At 41.3% G+C, this 17,748-nt stretch overlaps 1 protein-coding gene and 1 pseudogene across 1 annotated transcript in view; one reads left to right on the top strand and one right to left on the bottom strand.

Annotated features, from left to right (window-relative positions):
• NUMA1 (nuclear mitotic apparatus protein 1) overlaps positions 1–17,748 on the bottom strand; it is a 75,396-nt gene that overhangs the window by 40,585 nt on the left and 17,063 nt on the right. The window lies entirely within an intron of this gene.
• On the top strand, positions 5,334–7,095 carry LOC112390750 (myelin protein zero-like protein 2 pseudogene; annotated as a pseudogene).

Here is a 17,748-nt window from a genome sequence, read left to right as displayed (position 1 = left end):
CCAGCCTCTCCCTCCCCCATCACAGAGCCCCCCCTCCCCTCCCCTCCCATGCAGCCAGCCGGCAGAACTTCCCCACCCCTCCTCCCAGCCTAGCCAGGCAGTAGGCAGGCCACATGGCTCCTGCTGGATTCCACAGCCCTAGCTCACTGTCCAAAAGACTAAAAGGGATAAGAGTGGTAAAACCATTTTTAAAAGAGAGAGTGAAAGAAAAAGGAAGAAGGAAAAGAAAATGACACATAACACAAAATTTGGAATAGGCTTCAGATAGAGGTTGGAGGGGGTTAGTGATGGGTGCAGAATGCACAGGGTGTTTCAAAGGGCCTGGTAATATTACATCTTCTGAGCTGGGTGGTATATGGTGTATGGGTGTTTTATTATTCTTGTTTAAAATGTAAATGTTATAATTTTAAGTGTATTACAATTTTTATAAGTTTAAACAGAAGATGGGAAGTGAGAGATTCCCCTGAGACAGTTCTGGAATGGGTGGTTCTTAATACAAATAATTTGCCTGGCCTTCAAGGCCATTTATGACCTGACCCCGGTCTTACCTTCCAGAGTCATCTACTGCCCTTACCCAAACCCTCCACCCTGCCTGACTGGTCTTCTCACTATCTGCTGAAGTCCCTCTGAACCTCCTACCTCAGCCCACCAGCCTGGAAGGGAAGCTTTCACCGTAGGAAGCTGTAGGCTAAGGGCCAATGAGAGCCTCTCTCTCAGTCCCTACAGGCCCTCCCACGAGGAAAGCTGGCAGGAAAAAAATTCTTAGGGATCCATTACCCTATGCAATGCCTTCTAGTCCCACCTCCGCCACCTGAGGTCCTAGCATAATAAATACATAAAGACTAACATTATTGTTGCTGTTACTGTTGTAATTAATAGCTAACATTTAATGAGCACTTGGTATGTGCCAGACACTATGCTAAATACTTTCGAGCTTTATTTCGTTTAATCCTCATAATAACCCAGTGACACAATAACCCAAAATACTATGATTATCACTATTTTACCAAAAAGGAAACTGAGAATTAGAAAGATTACATAACTTGCCTAAGGTCACAAAGAGTAAGTATTAGAGGCAAAATTTGAGCCCACCCTGAGCCCAGGTCCCATCCTCTTACACTTACATGGTCATTTCATCTAACTCTCAGGACAATCTATAAGGTGGGTTTTATTTCTAAAGATGAGGAAATCTGAGGCTCAGGAATTAAGTGACTTAGTCACATAAGTAGTAAGTTATCTACCCGGTCTCTGCACTATTGTCTACTGCTCTTGAATAAGCAATCATTGAATGAGTGAAAAAAAGGTAGCACATTCTCAGTGGCTCAAAGAAGCCTTGTACCTCTACCTCCTAATAAAAATCAACTGTTTAATCAAAAACATTCAACAGTTCCAATTTCAAAAGTAACCACTAAAGACTTTTTTCTGAAGATGCAATAGCTTTACAAACATTAAAGGACAAAAACTCCTCTGAGGCAGCAAGCACAGAAGGAGAGTCTTCTACTAGAAGAGATGTTGACATACCTCAAGGGTGAGAAGCCATGGAGAAAGAAGGCTGCAGGAAATGCCATTGGCTGGAGGGAAGGACTAATATTTCAGAACCCTGACCTGGAGCTTATTTACCAGGCCTCATTTTCCCTCTCCAGAGGGTAATGGCAAAGTAATGAGGCAGTGTTGGTAAGCCTGATCTTTCTGGGGAGAAAAGCAGAGGGTAAATCAAAACCCAGAGACGATTCATTATGACATCCAAGAGGCTCTACTCAGTTCTCCCTCAAGAACATCTTTCTACAAAACGCCTAAGAACCTGTCACCCTTTTTCATCGTCACAGAGGAGCAAATGGCTCTGTCCCTAAAGGCAACACATCTATCACAGTGTTTGCTCACAAACACAGAACTGATGATAAGAAAGGTAAAAGAAACTAAAGGAACAGTTTTTTGTTTTTGTTTTTTTTGCGCTGTGGGCCTCCCACTGCCGTGGCCTCTCCCGCTGCAGAGCACAGGCTCCAGACGTGCAGGCTCAGCGGCCATGGCTCACGGGGCCCAGCCGCTCCGCGGCATGTGGGATCCTCCCAGACCGGGGCACGAACCCGCATCCCCCCACATCAGCAGGCAGACTCTCAACCATTGCGCCACCAGGGAAGCCCTAGGAACCGTTTTAATGTAAAGATTTGCAACTCCTGGAGACAGCCTTGCTAATGATGGAAAACACACTAGGTTTGCTGTTGGAAGCCCCAGAGGTAAATTCTGTATCAGCCACAGACTGTATTTGTGGCTTTAAGCAAGGCACTTGCCCTACCTTGGGTCTCAGTAAAAGATGAGGGTCACATCATATCTAAAGTATCTCCAAAAATTTCCCATGATTTCTTTCCCCAGGACACCATTCTCAACAACAAAAATCTTGCAATAGGGCTTCCCTGGTGGCGTAGTGGTTAAGAATCCGCCTGCCAATTCAGGGGACACGGGGTCAAGCCCTAGTCCAGGAAGATCCCACATGCCGCGGAGCAACTAAGCCCGTGCGCCACAACGACTGAGCCCGCGCCCTAGAGCCTACGAGCCACAACTACTGAAGCCCACGCGCCTAGAGCCTGTGCTCTGCAACGAGAAGCCACTGCAATGAGAAGCCCGTGCACCACAACAAAGAGTAGCCCCCGCTCGCCACAACGAGAGAAAGTCCGCACACAGCAACGAAGACCCAACGTAGCCAAAAATTAATTAATTAATTTTTTTAAAATCTTGCAATAATGAATTTCCTCAGAACGTGGTCAAAACCTCACCAGTTAGGGAGGGCTTCCTTCCCCCCAAAATTGCAAGTCCACTAGAAACAAGCACTTTGTCATCCTACTGGGTTCCATGCCCAAAGCGAGGCACAGGTGGGTGTCTCATTAATCCTGATGAGAGGAGGAGGTCCTTGGAAACTGGTAGTACCAACTTTGCATGGGGTACAATGAAAAGTGACTGGAGCTATACTTGGCATTTAAAAGTTTCATAAATAGGGCTTCCCTGGTGGCGCAGTGGTTGAGAGTCCCCCTGCCGATGCAGGGGACACGGGTTCGTGCCCCGGTCCAGGAAGATTTCACATGCCGCGGAGCGGCTGGGCCCTTGAGCCATGGCTGCTGAGCCTGCGCGTCCGGAGCCTTTGCTCTGCAAAAGGAGAGGCTACTTCCCTGGTGGTGCAGTTGTTAAGAATCCACCTGCCAATGCAGGGGACACGGGTTCGAGCCCTGGTCCAGGAAGATCCCACGCGCCATGGAGCAACTAAGCCCGTGAGCCACAACTACTGAGCCTGTGCTCTAGAGCCCATGAGCCACAACTACTGAGGCTGTGTGCTACAACTACTGAAGCCTGTACGCCTAGAGCCCATGCTCTGCAACAGGAGAAGCCACTGCAATGAGAAGCCCGCGCGCGGACCACAATGAAGAGTAGCCCCCTCTCGCGGCAACTAGAGAAAGCCTACGCGCGGCAATGAAGACCCAACGCAGCCAAAAATAAATTTAAAAATAAAATAAAAAATAATTTTAAAGAATAAAATAAAAGCCACAGAGAAAGTGCAACTTATAATTACATTTATCTAAACAGCCTAAAGAAAAGCAGCTTTCTATACCTGGTCAACAAATCACAGAATCTCAAGGATGAAAGAGACCTTAATGGTCTTCTAGTCCCCCCTTACATCCATGAGGGAATACATGTGACAACTTTGCTGAAGATTTCCTATCTTCTGACTGAGACAGAAATTTTTTTTTTATTAATTTATTTTTTTGGCTGCGTTGGGTCTTCATTGATGTGCGTGGGCTTCTCATTGCAGTGGCTTCTCTTGTTGTGGAGCACAGGCTCTAAGCACGCGGGCTTCAGTAGTTGTGGCATGCGGGCTCAGTAGTTTTCTGGCTCGTGGGCTCTAGAGTGCAGGCTCAGTAGTTGTGGGGCACAGGCTTAGTTGCTCCACGGCATGTGGTATCTTCCTGGACCAGGGCTCAAACCTGTGTGTCCCCTGCACTGGCAGGAGGATTCTTAACCACTGCGCCACCACGGAAGCCCAAGACAGAAATTTTACAACTTATTTGTATGCCTGAGCAAGGCCTGCCAATTTGAGACAACTTGTGATTTCAGAACATAAGCTTGGAGAACAGCGACCCAGGATCTGGTTTGTTTCAAACAGGCTTTAAGTAGCCACAAAACTCAGAGGACATCTCTCTCTTTTCCCTTCTCTCCCTCTCTCCCACTCTCTCTTTCTCTGTCTTCCTCTTCCTCGCTCTATCTTCCATATCTCCACCTCCTACCTAGCACCGAAACCTCTGTTTTTCTGGTTCAAATCCATTTCTCCTTCTACCACACCAGGATGACTTTAACCACTGACAGAAATGAACAAATACAAATATTAATAGGGGTTGGATTTCTGAAAAGGATGCCAGATTGACTCAAGAACCAAACTTGGCAATATGTTACCAATAAGTAAAATAAATGGGACTAATGTCTAATATGGCCATGATAAAAAATTTTTTAAAAACCCTAACTATTTAACAGACTTCAAGGATTTAAAGAAGGCTATGTCTCACATCTCAATTAATCCCCCCTAAATTTAGAACCCTAAAAGGCAAGCATGTTGATTCCAATTTTATAACTAGGAACCTAAGCCTCAAAAAGAAGACAATACCTGCCTCAAGGTCAACCACCAAAGCTGCAGAACCAGAACTCAAGTCTAAATCCATGGCTCTCTCCAGCCCAACTCAGTTACATCCTATACCTTTCTCATCAGCATAGCCTTTTTTTTTTTTTTGGATCAAGTCATTCTATTAAGGGGCTTTGGGGGAGGGTCGAAAGGCTGGGAGGACGATCAGATCCAACGTGCTTCTCCCAGCCGGGACCTTTCCTGTTTCACAGTCGCCGAAAGAGCATAGCCTTTTATTCATACAAAGCACTTAGGAAATCCTTGTTCAAATTATTTTTGCTACAGCTTCTGAAATGGGCAAGGCAGGAATCATTTTCTCCATCCTTAAAGATACTAAGTAACTTGAACTGCAGTCGATAAAATAACATCCCATGTCTCTGGCATCACTGAAAAGTACAAAATTCCTCACAAGCAATTTTCCTAAAAACTTCCTCCCTTTAGGACCAAACCCTTTTTTAAAAAAAACTATTTGCAATACAAAGTCTCCAAAATGCATAAGATATGTTACTCTTTACTTGTAGTTAATGAAATTTAATCAGGGACATTCAACTATAAACATGAAACAAACACCTATAAATAGTGTGCTGGGGACTCAAAGATGAATTAGACAGGCTCAAGATCCTGTGTAGAAACAAACATACCTATAACTCACCTAAATATGAGCCCAAAGAACATGGCCTCGGGTAGTGTTGAAAGGAAGGTGAGAGAACACTGGAAAGTCTAGTGGAGACCAGGAGTGACTTACTAAAGAGCACTGCGAGGTGCTGAAGGGTTCTGAGCAGGAGAATGGCATACTTGTATGTGCTTTGGGAAAAGATGAATCTGGCACGACATCGAGTCCAGAGGCAGAACACCGAGTTAGGCGGCAATCGTAGTGGCAGAGACAAAACTGCTGCTGTCAGGCAAGGGCAGTAGGAACTAAAAAGAAAGGTATATTTAAAAGGCATTGCGGAGGTAGACTCCAAGCTCTTAGGATACGGCAGTGTGGGACAGGTAGGGAGCAGAAAAAACCTCTAGGATTCTTGCTTTTGTGAAAGACTTCAGAAGAGGAACACAGGAGGAGTTACTGTTTTACAGGAGCTGTGAGGGACTGATTAACTCAGGAGGGATGATGAGGAAAGCTTTACCAAGGAAGTAACATTTAAGCGGAGTACTTAAAGTATGAGTAGGATGAGTAGGGCTTCACAAAAGAGAAGTTAAAAAAAGAAAAAAGCATTCTAGCAGGGAGAACAGCATGTGCAATGACAGAGCTTATTACATTTGGGCAATGGCATGCAGTTTTAGTAAGGTGTAGCAGATGATGAGGCTAAGTAGTACTAAATTGTGAGGTACTTACATCACGCTAAGGAATTCAGATTTTATCCTGTAGGTGATGGGAAACAACCAAGGTTTCTAAAGGGAAGAAGTAAAGGGGAGTAACATAGATCAGATCTATGTTCCAGTCGGTATGAAGTACAGGCTAGAATGGTGAGAAATAGGAGGAAGGCAATACAGCATAATGGCTAAGAGCATGGGGTCTGGAGTTGGACAGCCTCATTAAAATCCTGGCTCTAGACCTTACTAGCTGTGCAAGCTTGGACTAGTTATTTAGCTTCCCTGTGCTCCCAGGTTCCCCATCTGTAAAATGGGAATAAGAATAATACTTTCAGTTTTTTGGCCTGAGGCGACCCACCACTGGAGCCTACCCAGCTTTTTGGTGGAGCTGGTGGCGGACTCTGGGAGGGCTCATGCCGGGGAGTCCTCCCCAGAACTTCTGCTGCCAGTGTCCTTGTCCTCACGGTGACACACGGCCACTCCCCGCCTCTGCAGGGGACCCTTCAATACTAGCAGGTCCTGTTGGAAGTCCTGCAGTCAAATCCCGCTAGCCTTCGAGGTCTGATTCTCTGGGAATTCCTCCTCCCGTTGCCGGACCCCCAGGTTGGGAGGCCTGGCGTGGGGCTCGGAGCCTTCGCTCCAGTGGGTGGACTTCTGTGGTATAAGTGTTCTCCAGTTTCTCTTTGGCCAATAGCAGCTGTGGAAATTTACACCCCCCATGTGCTGGAGGCTGTCAATGGGACAGATGTTCAGTTAAAATGCACTTTCTCCAGCTTTGCCCCTGTGGGTGATGCTTTAACAGTGACCTGGAATTTCCGTCCTCAAGATGGGGGTCTAAGCAGTTTGTTTTCTACTACCATGTGGATCCCTTCAGACCTATGAGTGGGCATTTTAAGGACTGGGTGGTCTGGGATGGGAACCCTGAGCGGTATGATGTCTCCATCCTCCTCTGGAAGCTACAGTTTGATGACAAATGGGACATACACCTGCCAGGTGAAGAACCCACCTGATGTTGATGGGCTGATAGGGGAGATCCAGATCAGCGTCATGCACACTGAAAAGAAGAAGAAAAGCTCAACCAAGAAAAAAAGGCTTCTGCTTACTTAGAAGACACAGACTAACATTATTAGATGGAAGCTGAAGATTTCCAAGAACAAAAACCCTGAGACAAGTTGGAGTTAATGGAAGCTTTTCTTTGGCTTTTCCAGTTGTGACCTGTCTTCCAACCAGCTCTGCAGTATATAACCACCTAGACAAGCAACGTTCCTCTGGAGCCAGCAAAGGGCCCTTCTTGAGCAGATACCACCAGACTCACACACACACAGCCCTGTTTCTAAGGTTTTATTTAATTTCAGAGTACAAATATTGTATTTTTTTCAAATGCCCATTAGCTTTTATATACTAGGAAGCCACATTTTTGCCCTTAAATGCTCCTTGTGGATTATGACTTGTATACACATATATTGGCATCAAATGGGATAAAAGTCAACTTTGACATAACATTTCCTTTAATATATTAGTTTCCTTAGAGCAGCATTCTTCTTTTTTTTTTTGCGGTACGTGGGCCTCTCACTGTTGTGGCCTCTCCCGTTGCGGAGCACAGGCTCTAGACGCGCAGGCTCAGTTGCCATGGCTTACGGGCCTAGCCGCTCCGCGGCATGTGGGATCTTCCCGGACCAGGGCATGAACCCGTGTACCCTGCATCGGCAGGCGAACTCTCAACCACTGCGCCACCAGGGAAGCCCTAGAGCAGCATTCTTGCTACTAAAGTTAACACGTTTACTCTTTCCTTCTCACACTCTCAAAAGGTGAGCTAATTCTCCCAACTGTTTTTGAGTGATTAACAGAAAATTCTAAATTCAAACTGTTAAAGAACAGTTTGATTTTCATGGCTTTCCTTAAGTATGGGACACATATTATTTTATTGAATTTCTTTCAATACCCTAGATGGCAGGTTTTTGTTTTTGGTCAATTGATCCAAGGTTTACAGTAGTACAAATCTAAACCACAGAGTAACTAGGGAAGGTTACATGAATGCTAATAGATTGACAAATGCCACCTCAAGATGAATTGCTTATCACCTTTTTTCTGTGCTGTGACAAGCAATCAACAGCTCAGATCTTTCACGAGCAGTGAAGTTTAGCTTACTATAGTTTTTCCCCCAATTCAATTATTTATAACAATAGAGCAAAATCTATGCTCATTTGTAGACTGGAATCATTAAGCAGTTAAATGAAGGTTTCTGAAGGAGTATATTACAATTTAAAAATTTAGGGCTAGTGAAAAACATCAACCCTAAATGATAATAATTTTGTATAGTGTTATACAAAGCTCTGAGAACTGGAAGAGATTATTTAAATTTTTTCTTTTATTTATTTTTTAATTCAGTTGCTTATTTGGGGGGAGGATTTGGTGTGGGGGCAAAGAAATACCAAAACTAACAGAATGAAACCAACAACCAACTTTATTATTTTTTTTCTCTTATACTAGTAGATAAAACAAACTTTATAAGTGGGTCGTGGAAAGAAGAGTGCTTTTAAAGAAGTGTCTAGTCTCCCAGTGTCTTTCCAAACTTAAGCTACTGCAGCACTTGCAGGCGGACTCTCAACCACTGCGCCACCAGGGAAGCCCTGTTATTTCTTTTAACAAACTGGAATTTCCAAATAATTTATCTGTATTTAAAGATGATGAACTTTGATATTTTTTCCAATACTAAAAGAAAACCTGGTATAATTTACATATGGACCTTGATCCTGAAATGCATTCCATACCTGTCATTTTGCCTTTTATACTGTCTAAAAAAGTACAGTTTCATTTCCCAGTTTTGAAACTAAAAATTAGATTTAAAGTCTATATTATCTTTCACATTTTCTATTTTTCTCTGTAATTCAACCTTTGAAAATATAGTAACTGGCTATTTCTTCAAACAGATGGCCTGGGTGATGTTCCATAAGTGTAAAGAGGTAGTTAAAAACTCATGGAAGGTGTTTCCAGCAAAACTTGTAGCTTTTGTGTCTTGGCTAAATATTCAAGGGTTAATATAGCTCTGCTGTTCAGTCTCTTTTACTCGAAGAGAACTTTTGTATTGTAATTTATTTTTTATTGTGCCTTAAACACTATGTAAATAACCTTCAGTAATAAAGTATTAAAATTATTTAAAAAAAAGAATAATACTTTCTCAGAGGGTTAATATAAGGAATTCACAAGATAGTATGTGTAAAGAAAGTGCTTAGCACAGTACTTGGTACAGAGATAAATGTAGCTATTATTAGAGACTGAAAATTCATTAGTAAAAAGTTACTTCCTCATGTGGTCTGGTGTTGTCCAGGCTCTTCTTCCTACCTGAAGCTTTCTCTTCCTACCTATTCACCTGATTAATTCTAACTTATCCTTCGTATCTTAGCTCAAATGTTACTTCCCCATGTAAACTCTCCCTAACCATCTAGATTAGGTCAGGTTCCTACTATGCACAGCACAATACCCTTTCCTTCATAGCACTCATAGTCTCTAATTACATCTTTTTATATTTCATTAATTTCTCTTTTTCCTATTACCATAAGTTCCATGAACTCACATGCTGTGTGCTCACCACTGAATTCTTAGAACTGAAAAAACTCCTGGCACACAGAAGGTACCTGATAAGCATTTACTGAATGAATGAAAGGTTTCAAGTTATGTCATTAAAGTGAACCTCTTCAGATGCAATCTTTATACAGAAGGCTAGAGACAGAGATTTGGGTCACATTTGTAACAGTGTGACTATAATCAGAAGTGGGTCTATGGTGGGATCACACTTGCCTCTTAGGCCTGTAAAGGGATGGTGTATTCATTTGCTATTGAAATTGGTTAATCTTAGGCCAAAGCCTCTGCCTTACACAGCTCCAGGAGGCACCAGCATTAAGACAGGAAATGAGAGACTTTGGGAGAAATTCCAAATCTTTGGGGATTCCTTTTAGGTCTTATATGTTATTTCCATTTTGGAGAATTTAACAGAAATTAGTGACTACAACAATGTCAACAAAAAAAGGAGATAACACAGGTGGTTAAGAGAATGGATTTGAGGATCAGACAAACTTCTTCATTTTCTCTTCTTACTTGAGGTTCACATCATCTCCTGCTTGGGACTCTACCTCCCTCACCAAAAATGACTAGCAGCTCTGTACAGCTTTTCACCACTGACAGTGTTTTCCATCTACAAAATATTTCACGTGAGATCACAACAGCTCTGTGAGATAGACATTATTATTTTCATTTTATCAAAAAGAAATGAAGTTCATAAAAGTACCTTACCTAAGGTCACACAACTAAAAAGCAACAGGACCACAATGCAACTCTGGTCCTCTGGCTCCAAACCTGGAGCTCTTTCCAGCAGACTGACCCAAGATAATTATGAGCCATCCTGATGTATACTTCCACTGCATTTAAAAAGAAAACAGCACGGGGATAATGACTGGAAGGGCATAATGGGATGCTGCTAATGTTCTATTTCTTGATATAGCACTAGTTATCCACAGGTGTGTTCACTTTCTGTAAAGTCAGGAGCTATATACTTTATAAACTTTTCTGTGTGTATGTTATACTTTAAAAAGCAAATACCAGGCAAAATTATGATAAAGACTAATCAAAATTCAGAAGCTTTAAGTTGGATGCCTCAGGGCTACATACAGATTTATCTAACTTCTCAAGGAGCAGCTACATATAGGACACCTACCAGTTAAATAAGCACAAAATCCTTGCACACTCAAATACCATATCCACCCACTGGGATTAGGAGAAAGGGAACCCCAGGAAGGGGCCAGAGTATAGTTGATGAAAAAGAAATTGGCACTGAAAAGTAGAACTATCCTATATCATCAATGATAAGATATTTCAATTTCAGAGATAATAAAAATTTGAAAAAAGGGCCAATGCCAATTATAAAATGCATTCTAATTTTAGACTGTTAAAATGTAAAAACAACAATAACAAAAGATGGGCTTCCCTGGTGGCGCAGTGCTTAAGAATCTGCCTGCCAATGCAAGGGACACAGGTTCGAGACCTGGCCGGGGAAGATCCCACATGCCGCGGAGCAACTAAGCTCGTGCTCCACAACTACAGAGCCTGAGCTCTAGAGCCCGCAAGCCACAACTACTGAGTCCACATGCCACAGCTACTGAAGCCCGCACGCCTAGAGCCTGTGCTCCGCAACAAGAGAAGCCACGACAATGAGAAGCCCGTGCACTGCAACGAAGAGTAGCCCCCACTCACCGCAACTAGAGAAAGTCCGCAACGCAGCAACAAAGACCCAACATGGCCAAAAATAAATAAATAAATATTTTAAAAAAGAAAAACAATAAAAGCCATTTAAAAATAAATGAAATGTAATGTTCTAAAATCTCAAGAGGTGGTTCAACTGTAGAACTGTAGAACCATAAACCTGTGGAACGTTAGGGCTAGGAAGGACCTTGGAGATCAACATCTCCTGGTACAAGCTCTTCATTTTAGAGGCCTTTGTTTAACAGTTGTTAAATGATCTTATTAAATTAAAGCTCACACATCAAAAAATTTAGAACTACAACTACAAAATTGGTTCCCTTACTCCTGGGTTCTCTTTCCACTACCCAGATACCTCCCCTAAACCCAAGAGAAGATTTACATGATAACTCTGTTTTTACTTTCATAATTCTTTATTTCATTAACTCACTAAAAATAATTAAAGCACCTCTTAAAAATTAAGATGAAAAACTGTTTAGGAAACTTCAATTTTTACTTAGACAAGTTTATATTCCTTGTTCTCTAAAACCAATGAAGCAATACAAAGTTAGATAAAAAACAAAATTAGTACTCTCTCAGCCTCCAAGTCCCCCCAAAAACATAAGCACAAGTATATTTTTATATTTAAGAGGATTCTTTTTATTGTTCTCTATTTTTCAAAAGCTAGGCTTACATATTAACATTGCTCTGCAACTTATTTTTCTCACTTAATAATTGATCATGAACATCCCCCCCAAGGATCAGTAAATAAAATTCTAACTCATACTTTTAAAAAACTGTATAATAACAGTACATATAAAGGATATACCATAATGTGTTCACATATTTTCCTATTGATGGACATGGCTATTTCCAATGTTAGCATTTCAAACAGTGCTGTAATGAATATCCCTGTACATATTTCTTTTTAAATGAAACAAAAAAACTATTTCTACACACACGCTTTCCTTGTTGTCCCACGTTTTGACTGCTTCTTTTCCTATCATCATCCGTGCCTTGCTTGCTCACAGAATTCTTCTCAGGGCCCCGTGTGATAACCGAGAACAAAGCAATCTGGAGAATGTCAAGACGCGACATGTGATGGTTACTGTTGGTAAATTAGAATTGGCCTGTCTGACCGCCTCTCCCAGCCACCTGCGCAGAGTGCCCGCCCACCCCCTCATGCACGCACTCCTTGTTCTGGTCTCGGCAGCTGCTTCCAACTCAACTGACGTGGGCAGAGCTGGATTGGGGAATTAATCCTACTGTGTCAGACTCCTGACCTTGACAAGTGCAGACAAGCCCACCAGCAATCCAAACTAGTGGGAAGGAGAGAGAATACATGATCACTATGAAATAATATAATACAGAAGTACACAGAGTAAAATGCAAAACTCCCCATTCATCAAACTTTAACCCACATTTGCAAATGGCCCTCCCCTCCTCAGAGGTACCACTGTTATAAGTTTGCTGTATAACCTTTCAGAATTTTCCTAAGCATGCACACACACACATACATATATGTATATATACATGTATGTATAGAGATACACATAGATATGTATACATACATATACATATGTATACACAGACAAAGAGTGTGTTGTGTTTGGTGTACCTACCTGTTGTCATACTGTATACTTTGTCCTGCAACTTGACTTTTTTTTTTTTTTTTGCGGTACGCGGGGCTCTGACTGTTGTGGCCTCTCCTGTTGCGGAGCGCAGGCTCTGGACACACAGGCTCAGCGGCCATGGCTCACGGGCCCAGCTGCTCCGCGGCATGTGGGATCTTCCCGGACCGCGGCACGAACCCGTGTCCCCTGCATCGGCAGGCGGACTCTCAACCACTGCGCCACCAGGGAAGCCCCTGCAACTTGACTTTTTCACTTAAAAATTTTTGACCTGTTTCTTATTAGTATATAATGGATTCCTCATACTTTTAAGAGCTCATGAAAAATGCCACGGTAAGGTTGTGCCACTTTATTTTCTCATTTTGCTATGTTTGAATATTTAGGTTGTTCATAGTGTTTTGTCATGACAAAGAATGCTACATCGATAATGCTGGTGAACCTCTTTTTACATACAAGCTAATATTTCTCTAGGATATGTATCAATAATTGGAATTGATGAAGTCTGTGCATGTTAAATGTTGACAGGTACCCAAATTAGCATCCAAAAAGGTATACCAATTTATAGTTCCACCAACAGAACATAAAACTTCCCTTTTTGACACCCTTCCAACAATAGATGTTATTTTCTATTTTACCAATATAAAGGATAGAAAACAATATACTATTGTTTTAATTTACATTTTCCTGATTTCCAGAAAAGTTAAATATCCATATGTGTAATTAGTCATTCTTATTTTTAATGGAAAGTATTACCATTTTGAATTTAAACAAGAGAACTCAGAGAGGCTAAGGTGACATAGCTAGTAAGTAGCAGACATCAAAGCTAAATTTTTGAACAACTCCCATCAAAGCTAGGCCTTCTGACTATCTAAAGTATTTTCCACTACCCAGAGGTCAATAAACTATGGCCTGAGGGCAAGCTGCCCCAATTCTGTAAATCAAGTTTTACTGGAATACAGCCATGCCCATTCATTTATGTATTGTCTATGGCTACTTCAGTTCACCAATGGCAAAGGTGAGTAGTTGCAACTACGTGGCCTGCAAAACGAAAAAGATTTATACCTGGGCCTAAACAAAACAATAACTCACATTTAACACCTAAAGAAAAGTTTCATAATGAGATTAACTGTTGTCCAATTGACTAGAGTGTGGCTATCTTAGACAGTGTGGCTCATTTTAAAATAAATGTATATGCAGTACAGGTCTGTTATATAATATTGAAGAAAAGAATCCAAAACACTCAAAAGAAGTCAAAAGACACTCCTCTACTTCTTGGTTAGGACACTACTCTAAAGAGTTTCCTATGTGCTATTCATCATCTTCCTTGTCTCTTTAATTTCAACTAATGGGAAACAGATCCGGTTCCTACTGTCCTTCAGTGACTTGGATGAGCAATGTAGCTCCCACTCACACGCTACAATGATAATATGAAAGCAAAGGAAGCCCCACTATTTCTGCTGCTAAACACACTCCCACCACCACATTATAGGGGTCTCTCCTTCCCTTTTGCTTATAGAGAGAAGATTCACCAGGAAGCAGCTAACATTTCCAGTATGTCTGGCCAACTGCTAAGAGCTAGGACCCTGATTTTTGTGGGAAAGGAAAGCCAGTTCTTCCTCTCTATATCCTACCCTTCTGAAGATCCTGGCCACAAAAGTAATTAATTTCAACTGGGAACTTCAGGCCATTCAGCTCCTGTAGGGCAGATGGGGAAAGTGTCATCATCCCCATTTTATACACGGGGAATTGAGGGGAACTGACCTTTCATTTTAGCAAATGCGACCTTCATACAGTGACACTCCCACCCACCCCACTTTCTCCTTCCATCCTCTCCCAAATATTGATTTTATATAATAATGGCAAAGAAGCTATCATACTTTCCTGGAGAGATAACTTAATCTAGGGTTTTGATTGAGAAGTTAATGATTAAAGAAGGAACAGGGCTTCCCTGGTGGCGCAGTGGTTGAGAATCCACCTGCCGATGTAGGGGACACGGGTTCGAGCCCCGGTCCGGGAAGATCCCACATGCTGCGGAGCGGCTGGGCCCGTGAGCCATGGCCTCTGAGCCTGCGCGTCCGGAGCCTGTGCTCCGCAACGGGAGAGGCCACAACAGTGACAGTGAGAGGCCCGCGTACCGCAAAAAAAAAAAAAAAAAAAAAAGAACGAACAGTGCATTTTCTCATGTAAGTAAGCAGGCAATCTTTAAGTGGTTCTCTGGAAAGAAATTTGGCAATACATATCAAGAACCTAAAAAATGTCCATATTATGCTAAGTGAAATAAACTAGACACAAAGGGACAAAAATTGTATGGTCCCATTTATGAGGTACCTAGAATGGGCAAATTCATAGAGACCGAAAGTAAAATAGAGGTTACCAGGGACTGGGGGAGGAAGGAATGGGGCTATTGTTCAATGGGTACAGAGAGTCTGCTTGGGATGACAAAGTGTCCTGAAAATGAACAGCAGTGATGACTGCACAACACTGTAAATACACCTAATGTCACTGAATTGCACACGTAATTGTGAATTTAAATTGTGAATTTAAGGGCTTCCCTGGTGGCGCAGTGGTTGAGAGTCCGCCTGCCGATGCAGGAGACGCGGGTTTGTACCCCGGTCCGGGAAGATCCCACATGCCGCGGAGCGGCTGGGCCCGTGAGCCATGGCCGCTGAGCCTGCGCGTCCGGAGCCTGTGCTCTGCAACAGGAGAGGCCACAACAGTGAGAGGCCCACGTATCGCAAAAAAAAAAAAAAAAAATTGTGAATTTAACACTTTAAAATTTAAAAAATTTTAAAGTGAGACTGCTAAAAAAAACAAAGTTTGTGTTCTTTGATCAAATAATTCCATTCACAGCAATAAAAGTTTAGAAAATTATCTGAAATATAAACAAAGATATATATGAATTAATATAATTATTTATCATTATGAAAAACTGGAGAAAAACTAAGTATCTAACAATAACTCAAGTAAATTATTATATATCCATATGATGAAGCCTTATGCAGTCATTAAAAATATTCTAAATAATTTTAATGACATGGGGAAATGTTGAATTTTAAAAGCACTATATATAGTGTTAGTGTGGTATGACTGTTTATGTTTTAAACTACATATACAAGTGTGTATGTGATACATACACACACATGCACAACTGTGAGTGTGAATATGCATGTTATATTTATAAGGAAATATATCAAATAATGTTTATTTGTGAGTTGTGGAATTATGGGTATTCTTACTTCCTCCCTTAAAAACCTTACTTTTCATGTTTTCTAAACTGTACCATGAAGTACAATCAGGAAAAAAATTTTAATTTCACATCATTTGACCCAGTAATTCACTTGCAGAGATGTATCATAAGAAAATAATGAAAAATACTGATCAAAACTTATGCATAATAATGTTCACGCAAAGATACACCAGAAATTACTAATTATAAATTAATAAAAACTATTAATAAGTAATTGTTACCTCTGCAGAGTAGGATTAGGATAAAGGGTGATGTGCAAGGGACTTACTTATTATATATATTACTTTTATAATTTGTATTTAAGTATTAGAGTATTGTTTAAAATAGAAAAAACTGAAAGCACTATAAAAATCCTATATGATAGACTATTATGCAGCCATTAGAAATATCGCGAATTCCCTGGTGGTCCAGTGATTAGGACTCTGAGCTTCCACTGCAGGGGGCCCAGGTTCGATCCCTAGTCAGGGAATTAAGATGCCACAAGCCGAGAGGCACAACCAAAAAGGAAAAAAGGAATATTTGTAAAGAGCTTCAGCAACATTAATTTATATAATGAAAACAATGGGAAATGGAAAAAAAGCAGAAGACAAAATTGTAGGTAATATATGATCTGGACTATGCCACACAGAAATGTGCATAGGTACAAAATATTGAAAGGAAACACTAAAATGGAAATAAGTGATTTTCTCCAGATGGTAGGGCTATGGATGATTTTAGTTTTCTTTATACTTTTCTGTATTTTTCATATTTCCTACAGTGAATATATACTATTTTCAATCAGTTCAAAAAAATGTTTTTGGTTTCCACTGTATATTCAAAAGGATTAGCAGTAGTAAGGAACTCACTAAACAAGACTGTAGGATGTATACGCCTAAGAAAATCTTCATCTTTGAGGAGTGGCGAAAGCGCAGTCTAAAGGGACACTGCTGACTATTTCCTGCCTTCTTGTGGTTGGAGGTGCTTTAGAAAATATAACTAAGGAATCAAGTACATAAACATTAGATGGCTGACAAACTTTATACTTTAAGAACCGAGACCACCACCTTCTCAACCCTGAAATCTAAGACCTTACACTTGAAAAACACTCCAAAACACTCAAGAGCTAACTCCATGAAGAATAAAATCCAAATCCCTTAGCATGACACTTAAATGTTCTTTAAGATCCAACCATCAAACATCTTTTCCAGCCTCATCTCCAGCTCATTCCTCTAAAATATCTTCTATCTCAGGAATACTTTTCCCAGACATGCCAGGCATTTTCCAGGCTCTGTGCCTTTGCCCATGCCGTGACCTCCTCCATAATGCCCTTTCTAAAAAACGAAAAAGGTAAAAAACATTTTTTAAAAAAGGGAATTCCCTGGTGGTCCAGTGGTTGGGACTCTGTGCTCTCAGTGCCAAGGGCCCAGGTTTGAGCGAACTAGGATCCCACAAGCCACGTGGCACGGTCAAAAACAAAAAACAAAAAAACCCAAAATGTCCTTTCTTCTGAACTTAAGGAATTCTAATTCACCCTTTACAACCTAGCTCAAATGCTTTCTCCCTTCAGAAGCTCTCCTTGTTCCCCCCAATTCAGGAATAATTGTTGTTTCCTCTATATGCTCCATATTGCTTGTTCCTCTACACACTTTACTTCATTCCTCCTTGGGTCAACGTTAGCTGCATAT

This window comes from Neophocaena asiaeorientalis, unplaced genomic scaffold, assembly GCF_003031525.2.
Source record: "Neophocaena asiaeorientalis asiaeorientalis breed wild unplaced genomic scaffold, Neophocaena_asiaeorientalis_V1.1 scaffold232, whole genome shotgun sequence".
In the NCBI taxonomy this organism is placed as follows: domain Eukaryota; kingdom Metazoa; phylum Chordata; class Mammalia; order Artiodactyla; family Phocoenidae; genus Neophocaena; species Neophocaena asiaeorientalis.
This window is presented reverse-complemented; position numbering and strand designations above follow the sequence as displayed.